This window comes from Ranitomeya imitator, chromosome 1 (assembly GCF_032444005.1).
Source record: "Ranitomeya imitator isolate aRanImi1 chromosome 1, aRanImi1.pri, whole genome shotgun sequence".
Taxonomy (NCBI): Eukaryota; Metazoa; Chordata; class Amphibia; order Anura; family Dendrobatidae; genus Ranitomeya; species Ranitomeya imitator.
In genome coordinates, this window is record NC_091282.1 from 1,072,287,612 (window position 1) to 1,072,303,030 (window position 15,419).

General features: G+C 44.7%; 1 protein-coding gene across 3 annotated transcripts in view; it reads left to right on the top strand.

Annotated features, from left to right (window-relative positions):
• Window positions 1-15,419, top strand: part of PALLD (palladin, cytoskeletal associated protein) — a 345,012-nt gene that overhangs the window by 236,050 nt on the left and 93,543 nt on the right. The gene's annotated exons all lie outside the window — the stretch shown is intronic.

The window sequence follows — 15,419 nt, forward strand, 5'->3', positions numbered from 1 at the left end:
GATCTTCTAAAATCTTTTGTAGCTGGTCTGTGATAAAATTAGCTTAAAGGGAACCTGTCACTTGAATTTGGCGGGACCGGTTTTGGGTCATATGGGCGGAGTTTTCAGGTGTTTGATTCACCCTTTCCTTAAAAGGATGAATCAAACACCCGAAAACGCCGCCCATATGACCCAAAACCAGTCCCGCCAAATTCAGGTGACAGGTTCCCTTTAAAGTTTGGGAAGAAAATCCATAAAGACTAGTGTTTCAGACAGTCTGCCAGAGTAAGGTGAACTTGCTACATCTTTTGGGGCTGCTGTGTACCACAGTCTGAATTCTGCTATCCTTTACACCAGTGTTTCCCAAACTCCAGTCCTCACGGACCCCACGGGTCATGTTCTCAGGATTTCCTTAGTATTGCGCAGGTGGTGGAAGTTTCATCAAGCCCTCAGGAATTCTCTCACCTGTGCAACACTATGGAAATCCTGAAAACATGACCTGTGGGGTCCGTGCGGACTGGAGTTTGGGAAACCCTGCTTTACACCATTTTCTGCACCACTTTCCAGCACAAATTCTACCGATTCTGTTCAGCAGCATGTGTCATGCCTGATCTGTACCGTCAACTTTTTAAGTGTTAGCTATATTTCAGAAATCTGGCATAAAGTACACGATGAATCCTCCCTCCCCTAAATGTTTTCCTGGCAAGATAAGGAAACATTTAGCTTAGAATCTACGCTGACATGGATACAGGACTCTTAGGGCACAAACGTAGCAGAGGTGATTTAATATCACAATTATAAAAGTTCCCTGAAAGCTGCCACTCTTGGCCCAAATAACTGAATAGTCACCATTTTTAGTCTGACCTGTGACCACTTGATGTCATGGAAATAAGATCTCCTACCCTTTCCTGTGAGTGACTGTATGGAGCTATAAAAAGCTGGCTCTTTGGCTCCGGATCATCTGTGACTACACCACAGTGAGACCCCTCGCATGTTGGGTAATTGCTGAGTAATGGCCTAAAAGAGGATGATGAACTCTGCACAAAGCATGACATATCAGGTTATCGAAAGCATGAATCTTCTAACACCTCCCTTCTAACCCTGTACTTTGTAGTACATCTAGGATTTGTATGCAATCTCTTCTGGAGTCAAGTGTCATTTCAGCTGGTTGATCCATACTTTTTGCTATAGCTTCCCATGGACAGGTGTCTGAACTAGTGGAGGAGCTCTTGTCTTGCTCTGCCCTTATTCACATTGCGGTTGGTTGACACATGGTAAGGTTTTAATACTAGAGACAGTAGCATCCTGATTAGTTACACCTTGTCACGGTGGGATGGCTAAGTTATTTACATGTACTCTTACTATTTACTTACTTTGTATAAGGTATATGCTCTTTTTTTTCTTCTTTGGTTTTCCTCTTCTGGAGACAAGTAGTTCTGTCATTTCAGTTGGTTGATCCATAATTTTTTTTGACACTTGTTGAAGTACAAATGGAGAAGCCTTTGGACCCATTCACATGTACAATTTGTAGACCTTATTGATTCTAGAATCGTGAAATTTGTCTAATCATCAGTGTTTGTTGTTCGTGTGCTTTGAACTTTTTACTGACCGCACGCAGAGACATTATACTCTGTAGATACAACCCCTGGCAAAAATTATGGAATCACCGGCCTTGGAGGATGTTCATTCAGTTGTTTAATTTTGTAGAAAAAAAGCAGATCACAGACATGGCACAAAACTAAATTATGGAATGACCCTGTAAATTATCATACCCATAAATAACACCTGCATCAAATTAGATCTGCTCGTTAGTCTGCATCTAAAAAGGAATGATCACACCTTGGAGAGCTGTTGCACCAAGTGGACTAACATGAATCATGGCTCCAACATGAGAGATGTCAACTGAAACAAAAGAGAGGATTATCAAACTCTTAAAAGAGGGTAAATCATCACGCAATGTTGCAAAAGATCTTGGTTGTTCAGTCAGCTGTGTCTAAAATCTGGACCAAATACAAACAAAATGGGAAGATTGTTAAAGGCAAACAAACTGGCAGACCAAGGAAGATATCAAAGCGTCAAGACCGGAAACTTAAAGCAATAGGTCTCCAAAACAGGAAATGCACAAGAAAACAAATGAGGAACGAATAGGTGGGAACTGGAGTCAACCTCTGTGACCAAGCTGTAAGAAACTGCCTAAAGTAAATGGGATTTACATACAGAAAAGCTAAATGAAAGCCATCATTAACACCTAAACAGAAAAAACAAGGTTACAATGGGCTAAAGAAAAGCAATCGTGGACTGTGGATGACTGGATGAAATTTATATTCAGTGATGAATCACGAATCTGCATTGGGCAAGGTGATGATGCTGGAACTTTTGTTTGGTGTCGTTCCAATGAGATTTATAAAGATGACTGCCTGAAGAGAACATTCAAATTTCCACAGTCATTGATGATATGGGGCTGCATGTCAGGTAAAGGCACTGGGGAGATGGCTGTCATTACATCTTCAATAAATGCACAAGTTTATGCTGATATTTTGGACACTTTTCTTATCCCATCAATTGAAAGGATGTTTGGGGATGATGAAATCATTTTTCAAGAGGATAATGCGTTCTTCCATAGAGTGAAAACATTCGTTGAAAAAAGACACATAAGGTCAATGCCATGGCCTGCAAATAGTCCAGATCTCAATCCAATTGAAAATCTTTGGTGGAAGTTGAAGAAAATGGTCCATGACAAGGCTCCAACCTGCAAAGCTGATCTGGCAACAGCAATCAGAGAAAGTTGGAGCCAGATTGATGAAGAGTACAGTTTGACACTCATTAAGTCCATTCCTCAGAGACTGCAAGCTGTTATAAAAGCCAGAGGTGGTGCAGCAGAATACTGGTGATGTTTTGGAGTGTTTTTTGTGTTTGTTTTTCATGATTCCATAATTTTTTCCTCAGAATTGAGTGATTCCATAATTTTTCTCCTATGCTTGGTTAAGAAACGTAACCATTACTGACACATTTTTGTTCTTGATTTCTTTTAGTGTTTCTTAAAGCCAGAAATTTGCCATTTGAAATGACTTTAGTTTTGTGCCATGTCTGTGATCTGCTTTTTTTCTACAAAATTAAACAACTGAATGAACATCCTCCAAGACCGGTGATTACATAATTTTTGCCAGGGGTTGTATAATCATGTGTCCGCTCTGTGGTCTGCATAAAAAAGAGACACGTTCTACTCTGGTCCATTTAGGAGACACGTCTCACCCATTCAAGTGAATAGGTCAGTGAAAAAAAACTGCAAAGAAGAGTTACTAGAAGACGCTTGGGAAACATCCAACAAGAAAAATGGATGACATACACATGGTACAAATAGACCAAAAACAGATAAAAATGCACCAGCAAACAAATTAAAAATTGTCTAATTTAAGCTACTTTCACACTAGCGTCGTGCACTGCACGTCGCTATGCTTCGTTTTATAGAAAAAACGCATCCTGCAAAAGTGCTTGCAGGATGCGCCTTTTCTCCATTGACTTGCATTAGCATCGCATTGCGACGCTTTGCCACACGTCGCAACCCTCGTGCGACGGTTGCGCTGTGTTGTGGCGGACCGACTGCTGCAAAAAACATTACATGTAATGTTTTTGCTGCCGACGGTCCGCCATTTCCGAACGGTCCGCCGGAACTCCACCCCACCTCACAATGGGGCAGCGGATGCGCTGGAAAAATGCATCCGCTGCCCCCGTTGTGCGGCGCATACATTGCTAGCGTCGGTACGTCGGCCCGACGCACTGCGACGGGCCGAGTACGACGCTAGTGTGAAAGTAGCCTTATGTCAATTTTTGCCTTTCCACTTCTTTAGCTAACTGCAGGGAACTTGCATGTGGATTTTCTTCAACTCTTCTCATCAGATGACACTCCTGTTTGGGTATAACGAGAATCTGTCAGTAGGATCAACTCTCCTGAACAATCTATATGATCATGCAGGTCACAGGAAGCTGAATAAAATGATACCTTGATATCTGCGATCCAATGTCTTATACTAGAGAAAACCATATTTTTCTTTTTGCAGATAAGCTGTTAAGATCTTTGGGCTGGATACTGTTATGCATGAGATCAGAACTACCACAATAAAGCAATGTAGCAGATGTGTACTTTGTCTCATTACAAACACATCTGCAGTTGCAGTCCTCTCATAGTGTTGTCAGCTCTCCTGCAGAGCTGTTTGATTATAACTGACACAGTACAGTAGAGTTGAACCTTGTCTCATTGCAGACACATTTGCAGTGCTGTCAGCTCTGCTGTTCTACCCCTCCCTCACACTGGCTGCCCGTAAGATGGAAGTTGAACCACTATGAGATGATACCTGCAGTGCAAACGGGTTTGTAATTAGAATAAGTTCACTTCTGCTGTACAGTGTTAGGGTATGTGTCCACCTTCAGGATGGCCGGCGGTATCGTCGGAGCGGCTTTGCCGCTCTGCGGTAAGCCCCGCCCCCTTCTGGGACGCGGTGATGCCGGATGTGTTCATAGCACACATCCGGCATCATCGCACCCATCGCACAGGGCCCTGTGCTATATCTTGCGGCGACGCAGCGTCGCCGCAAGATATACGGACATGCTGCGATCTGAAAAGACGCGCAGCATGTCCGGATTCGCAGGGCCGCCGCGTGCGTGTTACCACGCATAGTGGAGATGGGATTTCATTCAATCCCCTCCACTATGCTGTAACAGCTGGACGCTGCGTGTCTGACGCTGCGGCTCTATGCAGCGTCAGACACGCAGCGTTTCCTGCACGTGGAAACATACCCTTAGTTCTGCTGGTCTGTATTAGCTCTGATCTCACTTAAGAGCTGTGTGTGATTATGAGAGCAGACTGTCAGTCGTTACATGTCTCACACTGGTACCTGCCTCTTTCATTTAAAATAATCTTTGGAGACAGATTCTCGTGCAGATCAGTGTCAGGCCCATAGATCTTAACAGCTCAATTACATATAAGAAAAACATGGATTGGATCGCAGATATCAAGGTATCATTTCTTTAAACTTTCTATATATAGACGGCTTAGGAGGATGGATCCTACTGACAGATTCCCTTTAAGAATTGTACTAATTTAAGAATTGTAAATGAAAGACGGATACCTTTTTTTCACACTACCGTGCCTAAATTACTCTTCCAGTAGTTTGAATGGCATAGAGTGGCATTTCCATAATGCAAATCAGAGAATTATCACCCAAATTGTAAAACTGGCCATATACAAGTAAATAAGAAAATATTAGCCAAAGTTTGGAAATCTTGCTCTTCTTACTAAGAAGCGAATTGCAAGGAGACAAATAATATGTCTGTACTTACTGTTTTTGCTTATGCAAAAATGACCATCAAAACGAAGCAGAAAATATCAATATCACTATCAGAAAGCAGCAGTCATTAGTAGAGGCACACCGCAGCCAATCTTGTGGATTTGGAGCCAGGTTGTCTGAAGCTTTGTTTCTGTAGATAAAATATAAACCCGACTATACTCACCTTCCCATGGCTGCCTTGCCTGGTCCTCTGCCAGTCTCTGTGATTGCTGCACCAGTCACACGGGACAAGACTTCATCTCCGGAGGTTAGCGTTTACAAATACGTCTGAAGGAAGCAACATGAAACAACATGAAGTGAACAGAGCCTTACCTTGCAGCTAGTATACATTGTAAATGGAAAATATTACAATTCTTGATAGCAGCAAAATATACTGATCTGTAACGAAATATATGACACTCGAGACCCGGAGTTTTCCATCTTTGATTTCGGTGCATTTCTAAAACAAGAAGGGAACAGAATGTTCTCAATTCAACAATTACTCCCGTATAAAGTGTCCTGTTACCTTCCTTTGTAAAGGGCCTTGTAGGGGTTCAGTATGATTAATGGAAAATAATATTTCTTTCCAAAACATATCAAATCATGTATTACAGATTCTTGTGATGTGAGTATTTAGCCGTTATCTTCATTGTGTTTTATCTCACAGTATTATTATACTCAGCTGGCCATACAAATAGGATTGTGGTCAAAGGAGTGATCATTCGGCTGACGGCCATGTTTTTATGAATGTGCACATTTGGCTGAGCTAGCAGTGCATGTCATTCAGTACGAGGAGAAGGAAAAACAACTACCACAACTCTACCTTGTAGCCCAAAAGTATGACCAATCCTAGCCTACCGGTATTAGAAGTTTGGACGTTTGGAGATCAGTCGTCTCCACAGACTAAGTATGGCCGTGGTTACCTGATTAATTCAACCCTGTCCATATGCCCTATTACAGGGAAGACCACTGCTTGTAACACTGGGAAGACCACTGCTTGTAACACTGGGAAGACCACTGCTTGTAACACTGGGAAGACCACTGCTTGTAACACTGTGAAGACCACTGATTGTAACACTGGGAAGACCACTGCTTGTAAAACTCGGAAGACCACTGCTTGTTACACTGGGAAGACCACTGCTTGTAAAACTCGGAAGACCACTGCTTGTACACTGGAAAGACCACTGCTTGTAACACTGGGAAGACCACTGCTTGTAAAACTTGGAAGACCACTGCTTGTAACACTGGGAAGACCACTGCTTGTAACACTGGGAAGACCACTGCTTGTAACACTGGGAAGACCACTGATTGTAACACTGGGAAGACCACGGCTTGTAACACTGGGAACACCACTGCTTGTAACACTGGGAAGACCAAGGCTTGTAACACTGGGAAGACCACTGCTTGTAACACTGGGAAGACCACTGCTTGTAACACTGGGAAGACCACTGCTTGTAACACTGGGAAGACCACTGCTTGTAACACTGGGAAGACCACTGCTTGTAACACTGGGAAGACCACTGCTTGTAACACTGGGAAGACCACTGCTTGTAACACTGGAAAGACCACTGCTTGAAACACTGGAAAGACCACTGCTTGTAACACTGGGAAGACCACTGCTTGTAACACTGGAAAGACCACTGCTTGTAACACTGGGAAGACCACTGCTTGTAACACTGGGAAGACCACTGCTTGAAACACTGGAAAGACCACTGCTTGTAACACTGGGAAGACCACTGCTTGTAACACTGGAAAGACCACTGCTTGAAACACTGGAAAGACCACTGCTTGTAACACTGGGAAGACCACTGCTTGTAAAACTCGGAAGACCACTGCTTGAAACACTGGAAAGACCACTGCTTGTAACACTGGGAAGACCACTGCTTGTAAAACTTGGAAGACCACTGATTGTAACACTGGGAAGACCACTGATTGTAACACTGGGAAGACCACTGATTGTAACACTGGGAAGACCACTGCTTGTAACACTGGGAAGACCACGGCTTGTAACACTGGGAAGACCACGGCTTGTAACACTGGGAAGACCACTGCTTGTAACACTGGGAAGACCACTGCTTGTAACACTGGGAAGACCACTGCTTGTAACACTGGGAAGACCACTGCTTGTAACACTGGGAAGACCACTGCTTGTAACACTGGGAAGACCACTGCTTGTAACACTGGGAAGACCACTGCTTGTAACACTGGGAAGACCACTGCTTGTAACACTGGGAAGACCACTGCTTGTAAAACTTGGAAGACCACTGATTGTAACACTGGGAAGACCACGGCTTGTAACACTGGGAAGACCACGGCTTGTAACACTGGGAAGACCATGGCTTGTAACACTGGGAAGACCACGGCTTGTAACACTGGGAAGACCACTGCTTGTAACACTGGGAAGACCACGGCTTGTAACACTGGGAAGACCACTGCTTGTAACACTGGGAAGACCACTGCTTGTAAAACTCGGAAGACCACTGCTTGTAACACTGGAAAGACCACTGCTTGTAACACTGGGAAGACCACTGCTTGTAAAACTTGGAAGACCACTGCTTGTAACACTGGGAAGACCACTACTTGTAACACTGTTGCAGAAATCACTTGATTCTCAATGCAGCCATGTATTACATGGCCATGAGTCGTCAATTAACTACCACAATGCCCAGGTCGATTTATAGCATCACAAACAAGTGCACACTCCGTTACCATGTTCTACCCAGTTTTGAAGTTATCTAAAGACTTAGGAGTGAGGGCATAACTAAAGTGGTTGCAGTTTCACCTGACCCTGAAGCTTAGGAGTCCCAAAAGGTCAATGTAACCACTATAAGAAGACCAATTTCTAGTTAGGGGCCCTACTGCAGATTACACATTGGAGACCACAAGCTTTGCGTTCCGCCACTGCTTGGGAGAATGCACATGTATGGGAAGGTTGGCCGAACAAGAGTGCGCTGTCAGCTATTGTGTAAGTATGGGCAGCTCTGCTTAGATGGGACTATACAGCAAGGCTAAGCTTAACAACACCGGACAATCATGCGTTATATTTCTGTCCCTCTACTGCTAGCTTGGTCAGTAAAAAAAGTAGGAATAGCGGTAAACAGAAATAATGTCTGTACTAAGGCAAAGCTAAGTGGCACTCACCGTTTCCTAAGTAAAGTCCTTTGTTTTATTTTACGGGACATTTGCGCAGTGTACGGGAGAGGACGATGTCCGTTTCGCGTTTCCACAACACTTCTATGGGTCCGGCGTAAATGTCCCGTAAAATGGAATAAAGAACTTCACCTTTGGGTAACGGTGAGAGCCCTTTTTCTTTGCCTGTGTACAGTCAGTTTAGTTGGGATTTTCCAGCATATGAGAATATAAGAAAAAAATAAAGTCTGTATGGGAAACCTATTTACCAACTGAACAAATAATTCCCTGCTTTCACCTGTTAAATTATAAAAATCAAACTTTCATTACTTCCATTTATAATTCCTACTATTCTACACAATCCACAGCTCGTCCTACCTCGCCGGATTGATAGTAATCACCTCTAGAGCTGCCTTATTAATAGTGCAATGATTGTAATCGGCCAGCCGGATCCTCCTACGGCAGCGTTTCTGGTTGTTTTTGATGAATATGGATAGATTGATCGATGGGACATGTGGAATCCATCTCGGGGTTATATTTGTGAGAGATTCTGTGAATAAAAGTTTAATTAAAGACCCCTCGACACATGTCTGGCATTATCGAGGGGCTATGGGTCACAGTCCTGCCCAAGCGCCAGGTCTCTTGTAGTGCATACATAGGCACCATTGGGCAACCTCATGATTGGCTGTGCCTGGTACTGAAGCTTTCCACCTAAACTCACAGCAGTGTGGACTCTTCAGTGAGCTCATGAGACCATGACAGCTCATCAGAAGGTTGTATTTGTAATGTGCGCTATGACTCTGATACAAATAATACCCAAGTGTATGACGCTGACACCCACTCATGTCATTCAGTACTGTGGACAGAACGCCTGAGGCCACCCCCCTAATGCCACCCCCTACCACACTGCCGTGCGTTCCTGCAGAAATCACTGGATACAGAAGCCATGTAAATGTTGTAATGGGACACAGCGTACATTTCTATTTTTATCTATCAGTAGGAGGGTGATTTTACTACTATAGGGAAAAGATGACAGATTCTCTTCTAATAATAATAAACAGCCTTTCACTATAGTTTCACATGAACCTTTGTGTCATGGGAGCCGGACAATTACTTATTGACCAACATTCTGGGAGTTCTCATAAAGACCGATCCTGAGCCATCCTCTGTCTCACTCCTATGTAACCTGTACAGGAAATTCAGAGCTTTATCGAAAGCGCTGATACAGACCGATCCCCCAACATCAGAAAGTATGGGGTGAGGAAGAGCCCCCAAATATCAGCCTGAATGGTTGCCTTAAAGTAGTTTTCCTAAAATCAGAGTTTCCATCCTGCACAATTAGCTGAGTGCTGGAGTTTTCCCCATTATATACAAGTGCTCCTGGCTAGATATCCGCTAACCCAAACTTTAATTTTCGAGGTTTGTACCTGACAGTTGGTTTCCGGAGTTGAACGCGAAACACTGACTTTGCCCAAAAGTCCTTTTTAATGTTCGGAGTTTCGGGAAGTCCGAGAATTTTCCAGCTCCAAAGTTCTTTTCTCCATACATTTCAATGTGGTTCATGTTCGGGTACCAGAACTTGGACTTCCACGGGTCTTCCCATCCTTACTCCTTGATATGTATTGGCTGTGGTTCCCCCTACTGACAGGTACTTTTCTTCCTATGGGGGGGGGGGGGGGGGGGCACTCATGAATACTTGAAGTTATAGGAAATGATTTCAGGACCTGCAGTAATTAGACACTGCTGGTATGGGGGTCTCTGTCGCTGCTGTATGCTGTTCTCAGATAGGAACGTCATTAACCTGAACACAGGTTCCCTTTATGGTGACCCGTCCTGACACCGGACATAAGGCCAGACACATGTTAAAAAAATCAACAACGAATATGTTGCAGACATTAAGATCGCCTACAGAACTGCCCCAAATCTGAGTAGGGTCTAGGGGGCACACTTGTAGATTTTGGTTTTGGGTGGTAGAGGTAGTTTGAGGATTGTCCTATCCGGGTCTCGCACCTTTCACTACAGTAATTCTGGAAGAGCATCAAATATCAAACCAATTCAAGCTGTTGAGTCCTTTTAAAACCCAAATCTGTATTTCTTCGTTCCTGCGCACTGACTGACCATGGCGGCCACCTCTGTGTAGTATGGCTCTGCGTCCTATACTCGCTCAGCAGCTCTCTAATATCACGTTCTCATTAGTGGCACTTCCTTTAGCTGTGGGATGTCGGCTAGTAACAGGCACAGATATATCACTGTCTGTATCCTGCAGGACCAATGCCTGGAAATCCCCCGGCTTCCCTGCTGTGGGATGATTCAGGTCGTCCTGTTAGTAAGGCCGGCTTCACACTCAGCGTATGAAAATACGGTCCGTATATTACGGCCGTAATACGCTGAAATGTCCCGAAAATAGTGGTCCGTAGCTCCTCCGTAGGCAGGGTGTGTCAGAGTTTTTTGCGCATGGCATCCTCCGTATGTAATCCGTATGGCATCCGTACTGCGTGGTTTTCTCGCAGGCTTGCAAAACCAACATACCGCTATAGAAATGATCCATGTGTCCCAAAAAGAAAAAAAAAAAAAATATATATATATATATCATTAGACACATATGTATATATATTAATATTTTTTTCCAGCGCTATACAGCTTGAAAGCCGGTAATTCAATTACCGGCTTTTTCTTTCTCCTTCCTAAAACCCGACATGATTTGAGACATGGTTTACATACAGTAAACCATGTCTTCTCTCCATTTTTTTTGCAGATTCCACACTACTAATGTCAGTAGAGTGTATCTGCAAAATTTGGCCGTTCTAGCTCTTAAAAGAAAGGGTTAAATGGCGGAAAAAATTGGCGTGGGCTCCCGCGCAATTTTCTCCGCCAGAGTAGTAAAGCCAGTGACTGAGGGCAGATATTAATAGCCTGGAGAGGGTCCATGGTTATTGCCCCCCCCTGGCTAAAAATATCTGCCCCCAGCCACCCCAGAAAAGGCACATCTGGAAGATGCGCCTATTCTGGCACTTGGCCACTCTCTTCCCATTCCCGTGTAGCGGTGGGATATGGGGTAATGAAGGGTTAATGCCACCTTGCTATTGTAAGGTGACATTAAGCCTAATTAATAATGGAGAGGCGTCAATTATGACACCTATCCATTATTAATCCAATTGTAGTAAAGGGTTAAATAAAACACAAACACATTATTTAAAATTATTTTAATGAAATAAAAACAATGGTTGTTGGAGTATTTTATTCTACGCCCAATCCAGTCACTGAAGACCCTCGTTCTGTGAAAGAAAAAACATAATAAACCAACAATATACTTACCCTCCGCAGATCTGTAACGTCCAACGATGTAAATCCTTCTGAAGGGGTTAAAACCTTTTGCAGCAAGGAGCTTTGCTAATGCAATGCTACTCCTCGCTGCAAAACCCCGGGGAATGAGTCTAAATATAGATCAATGAGTTATATTTAGCTTCATTTGCGGTGAGGCGCCCTCTGCTGGCTGTTCATAGATCGTGGGAACTTTCCTAGAAAGCTCCCAGGCTTTCTAGGTAAGTTCCCACGATCTATGAACATCCAGCAGAGGGCGCCTCACCGCAAATGAAGCTAAATATAGCTCATTGATCTATATTTAGACTCATTCCCCGGGGTTTTGCAGCGAGGAGTAGCATTGCATTAGCAAAGCTCCTTGCTGCAAAAGGTTTTAACCCCTTCAGAAGGATTTACATCGTTGGACGTTACAGATTTGCGGAGGGTAAGTATATTGTTGGTTTATTATGTTTTTTTACTTACAGAACGAGGGTCTTCAGTGACTGGATTGGGCGTAGAATAAAATACTCCAACAACCATTGTTTTTATTTCATTAAAATAATTTTAAATAATGTGTTTGTGTTTTATTTAACCCTTTACTACAATTGGATTAATAATGGATAGGTGTCATAATTGACGCCTCTCCATTATTAATTAGGCTTAATGTCACCTTACAATAGCAAGGTGGCATTAACCCTTCATTACCCCATATCCCACCGCTACACGGGAATGGGAAGAGAGTGGCCAAGTGCCAGAATAGGCGCATCTTCCAGATGTGCCTTTTCTGGGGTGGCTGGGGGCAGATATTTTTAGCCAGGGGGGGGCCAATAACCATGGACCCTCTCCAGGCTATTAATATCTGCCCTCAGTCACTGGCTTTACTACTCTGGCGGAGAAAATTGCGCGGGAGCCCACGCCAATTTTTTCCGCCATTTAACCCTTTATTTTTAGAGCTAGAACGGCCAAATTTTGCAGATACACTCTACTGACATTAGTAGTGTGGAATCTGCAAAAAATATGGAGAGAAGACATGGTTTACTGTATGTAAACCATGTCTCAAATCATGTCGGGTTTTAGGAAGGAGAAAGAAAAAGCCGGTAATTGAATTACCGGCTTTCAAGCTGTATAGCGCTGGAATAAATATTAATATATATACATATATGTGTCTCACTGACATAGAATAGATATATATATATATATATATATATATATATATATATGTGTACACATTTAGTCTACCTATTCTACTTTAAGCTGTCAGTGTGATTTTACTGTACACCGCACTGAATTACCGGCTTTTCTCTCTAACAGCGCTGCGTATTTCTCGCAAGTTACACTGCTTGTCCGTGTGTAATCCGTATTTTTCACGCTTCCATAGACTTTCATTGGCGTATTTCTTGCGCAGTACGGTGACAAACGCAGCATGCTGCGATTTTGTACGGCCGTAGAAAGCCGTATAATACTGATCAGTAAAATACGGCAGATAGGAGCAGGGGCATAGAGAATAATTGTGCCGTATTTTTTGCGAGTTTTACGGACGTAGTTTCTGCGCTCTTACGTCCGTAAAACTCGCAAGTGTGAAGCCGGCCTAACAATATAGTAAATCGTTGTATACAGGACAATTCACGCTCCCTCCAGACTGATATTTATTACTACTGCATCTTCTCCTAGACTACCCAAATTCACCTGTAAATATAAGGGGAGGGATGCAACGATGTCTTGGGGCGATATCTGTGGCTGCATACTGGCCGCGAGGTCCTGGGGCGACATCTGTGGCTGCATACTGGCCGCAAAGTCTTGGGGCGACATCTGTGGCTGCATACCAGCCACGAGGTCCTGGGGCGACATCTGTGGCTGCATACTGGCCGCGAGGTCCTGGGGCGACATCTGTGGCTGTATACTGGCCGCGAGATCTTGGGGCGACATCTGTGGCTGCATACTGGCCGCGAGGTCTTGGGGCGACATCTGTGGCTGTATACTGGCCGCGAGGTCCTGGGGCGACATCTGTGGCTGCATACTGGCCGTGAGGTCTTGGGGTGACATCTGTGGCTGCATACTGGCCGCGAGGTCTTGGGGCGACATCTGTGGCTGCATACTGGCCGCGAGGTCTTGGGGCGACATCTGTGGCTGCATACTGGCCGCGAGGTCTTGGGGCGACATCTGTGGCTGCATACTGGCCGCGAGGTCCTGGGGCAACATCTGTGGCTGCATACAGGCCGTGAGGTCCTGGGGCGACATCTGTGGCTGCATACAGGCCGTGAGGTCCTGGGGCGACATCTGTGGCTGCATACAGGCCGTGAGGTCTTGGGGCGACATCTGTGGCTGCATACAGGCCGTGAGGTCTTGGGGCGACATGTTACTGCATGCAGGCCGTGAGGTCTTGGGGCGACATCTGTGGCTGCATACTGGCCGTGAGGTCTTGGGGCGACATGTGTCTGCATGCAGGCCGTGAGGTCTTGGGGCGACATCTGTGGCTGCATACTGGCTGCGTGGTCTTGGGGTGCATTTACACTGGTCAATGGCCGCGGCTAAAAAACCGCTGATCCGCTACATAGAAACTGTTCAGCGTTTTTTTAATAGTCAAGGCTGCGACAAGTGGGTGAAAAATCTTATGAGTTTTATGCAGAAAAAATGAGACAATTCTTTTCTAATTTTCATTCATGTGTCGTCTGTGTGACATCGGTGTGCAATCCAAAGTGTCATTTATCTGCTGTGCAGTATCCAATAATATCACAAGCTATCCTGAGGTAACCATACTACACGTGGTATACCAAACTCCTGAAAAAATGCTAAATAAATGACACTTGTAGAACTCTATAGTATGCGATGGGCACCGCATTAGGGGGTACTGAACCCACAAGAAATGTAGGTGTGCTGTACCCCCTGGTATGTCATCTAGATAGGGTCTCATAGGACCTCCAGTGAGAGCCGCCAGGAGCGGGGGGCGACATTTGCGTATAACAAGGGGGCCAACCTCCGCGGACAGGTAGGGACCAGGGTAGTGGACAGTATACGGTGATGGGCCTTTATTTTCAACTACCTGATTTTTTTATCATCACATTGGATAAGGTCACATTTTTAGGGGATTTTTTGTGTACTATTAATGAATACCAATAGTGATGTTATGTGTGTGATCTGTGCACCTATTAGCCATTGTACACACCTGGTCTACTAATTGCTGCTCCGATCTGTAGTATGACCAATAATGGGATCCACTAGATCCTGACATGGCGGCCATCACTGGAAAGGCTGATCAACGTGAACCTGGATGACCAGGGGTGGACATATCATTGGTGCAACCTGTGCAGTCGCACAGGGGCCCAAAAGGTAAGGGGGCCCATTTCTGCACCCAAAGCATGTCCAATTTTGCATTTTTAGGAGCTTTGGGCTGCAAAGGGCCCCTATATTATTCTTGCACAGGGACCCTCTTCTTACTGTGACCGCCAGTGTGGATGACGATGACAAAGTATTTCTGAAGTAATGACAACTAATGGCCCCAGCTCTCCCACAGCCCGGAGCACGGCAGGAGGGGAAGCCTCAAAGGAACAGTGGGTATTAGCGCGGACTGAGGAGACGTGGGGGGCTGAGGGGACCCGGGGGACTGAGGAGACCTTGCAGGCTGAGTCGACCGGGGGGGCTGAGGAGACCCGGGGGGGCTGAGGGGACCCGGGGGGGGGCTGAGGGGAC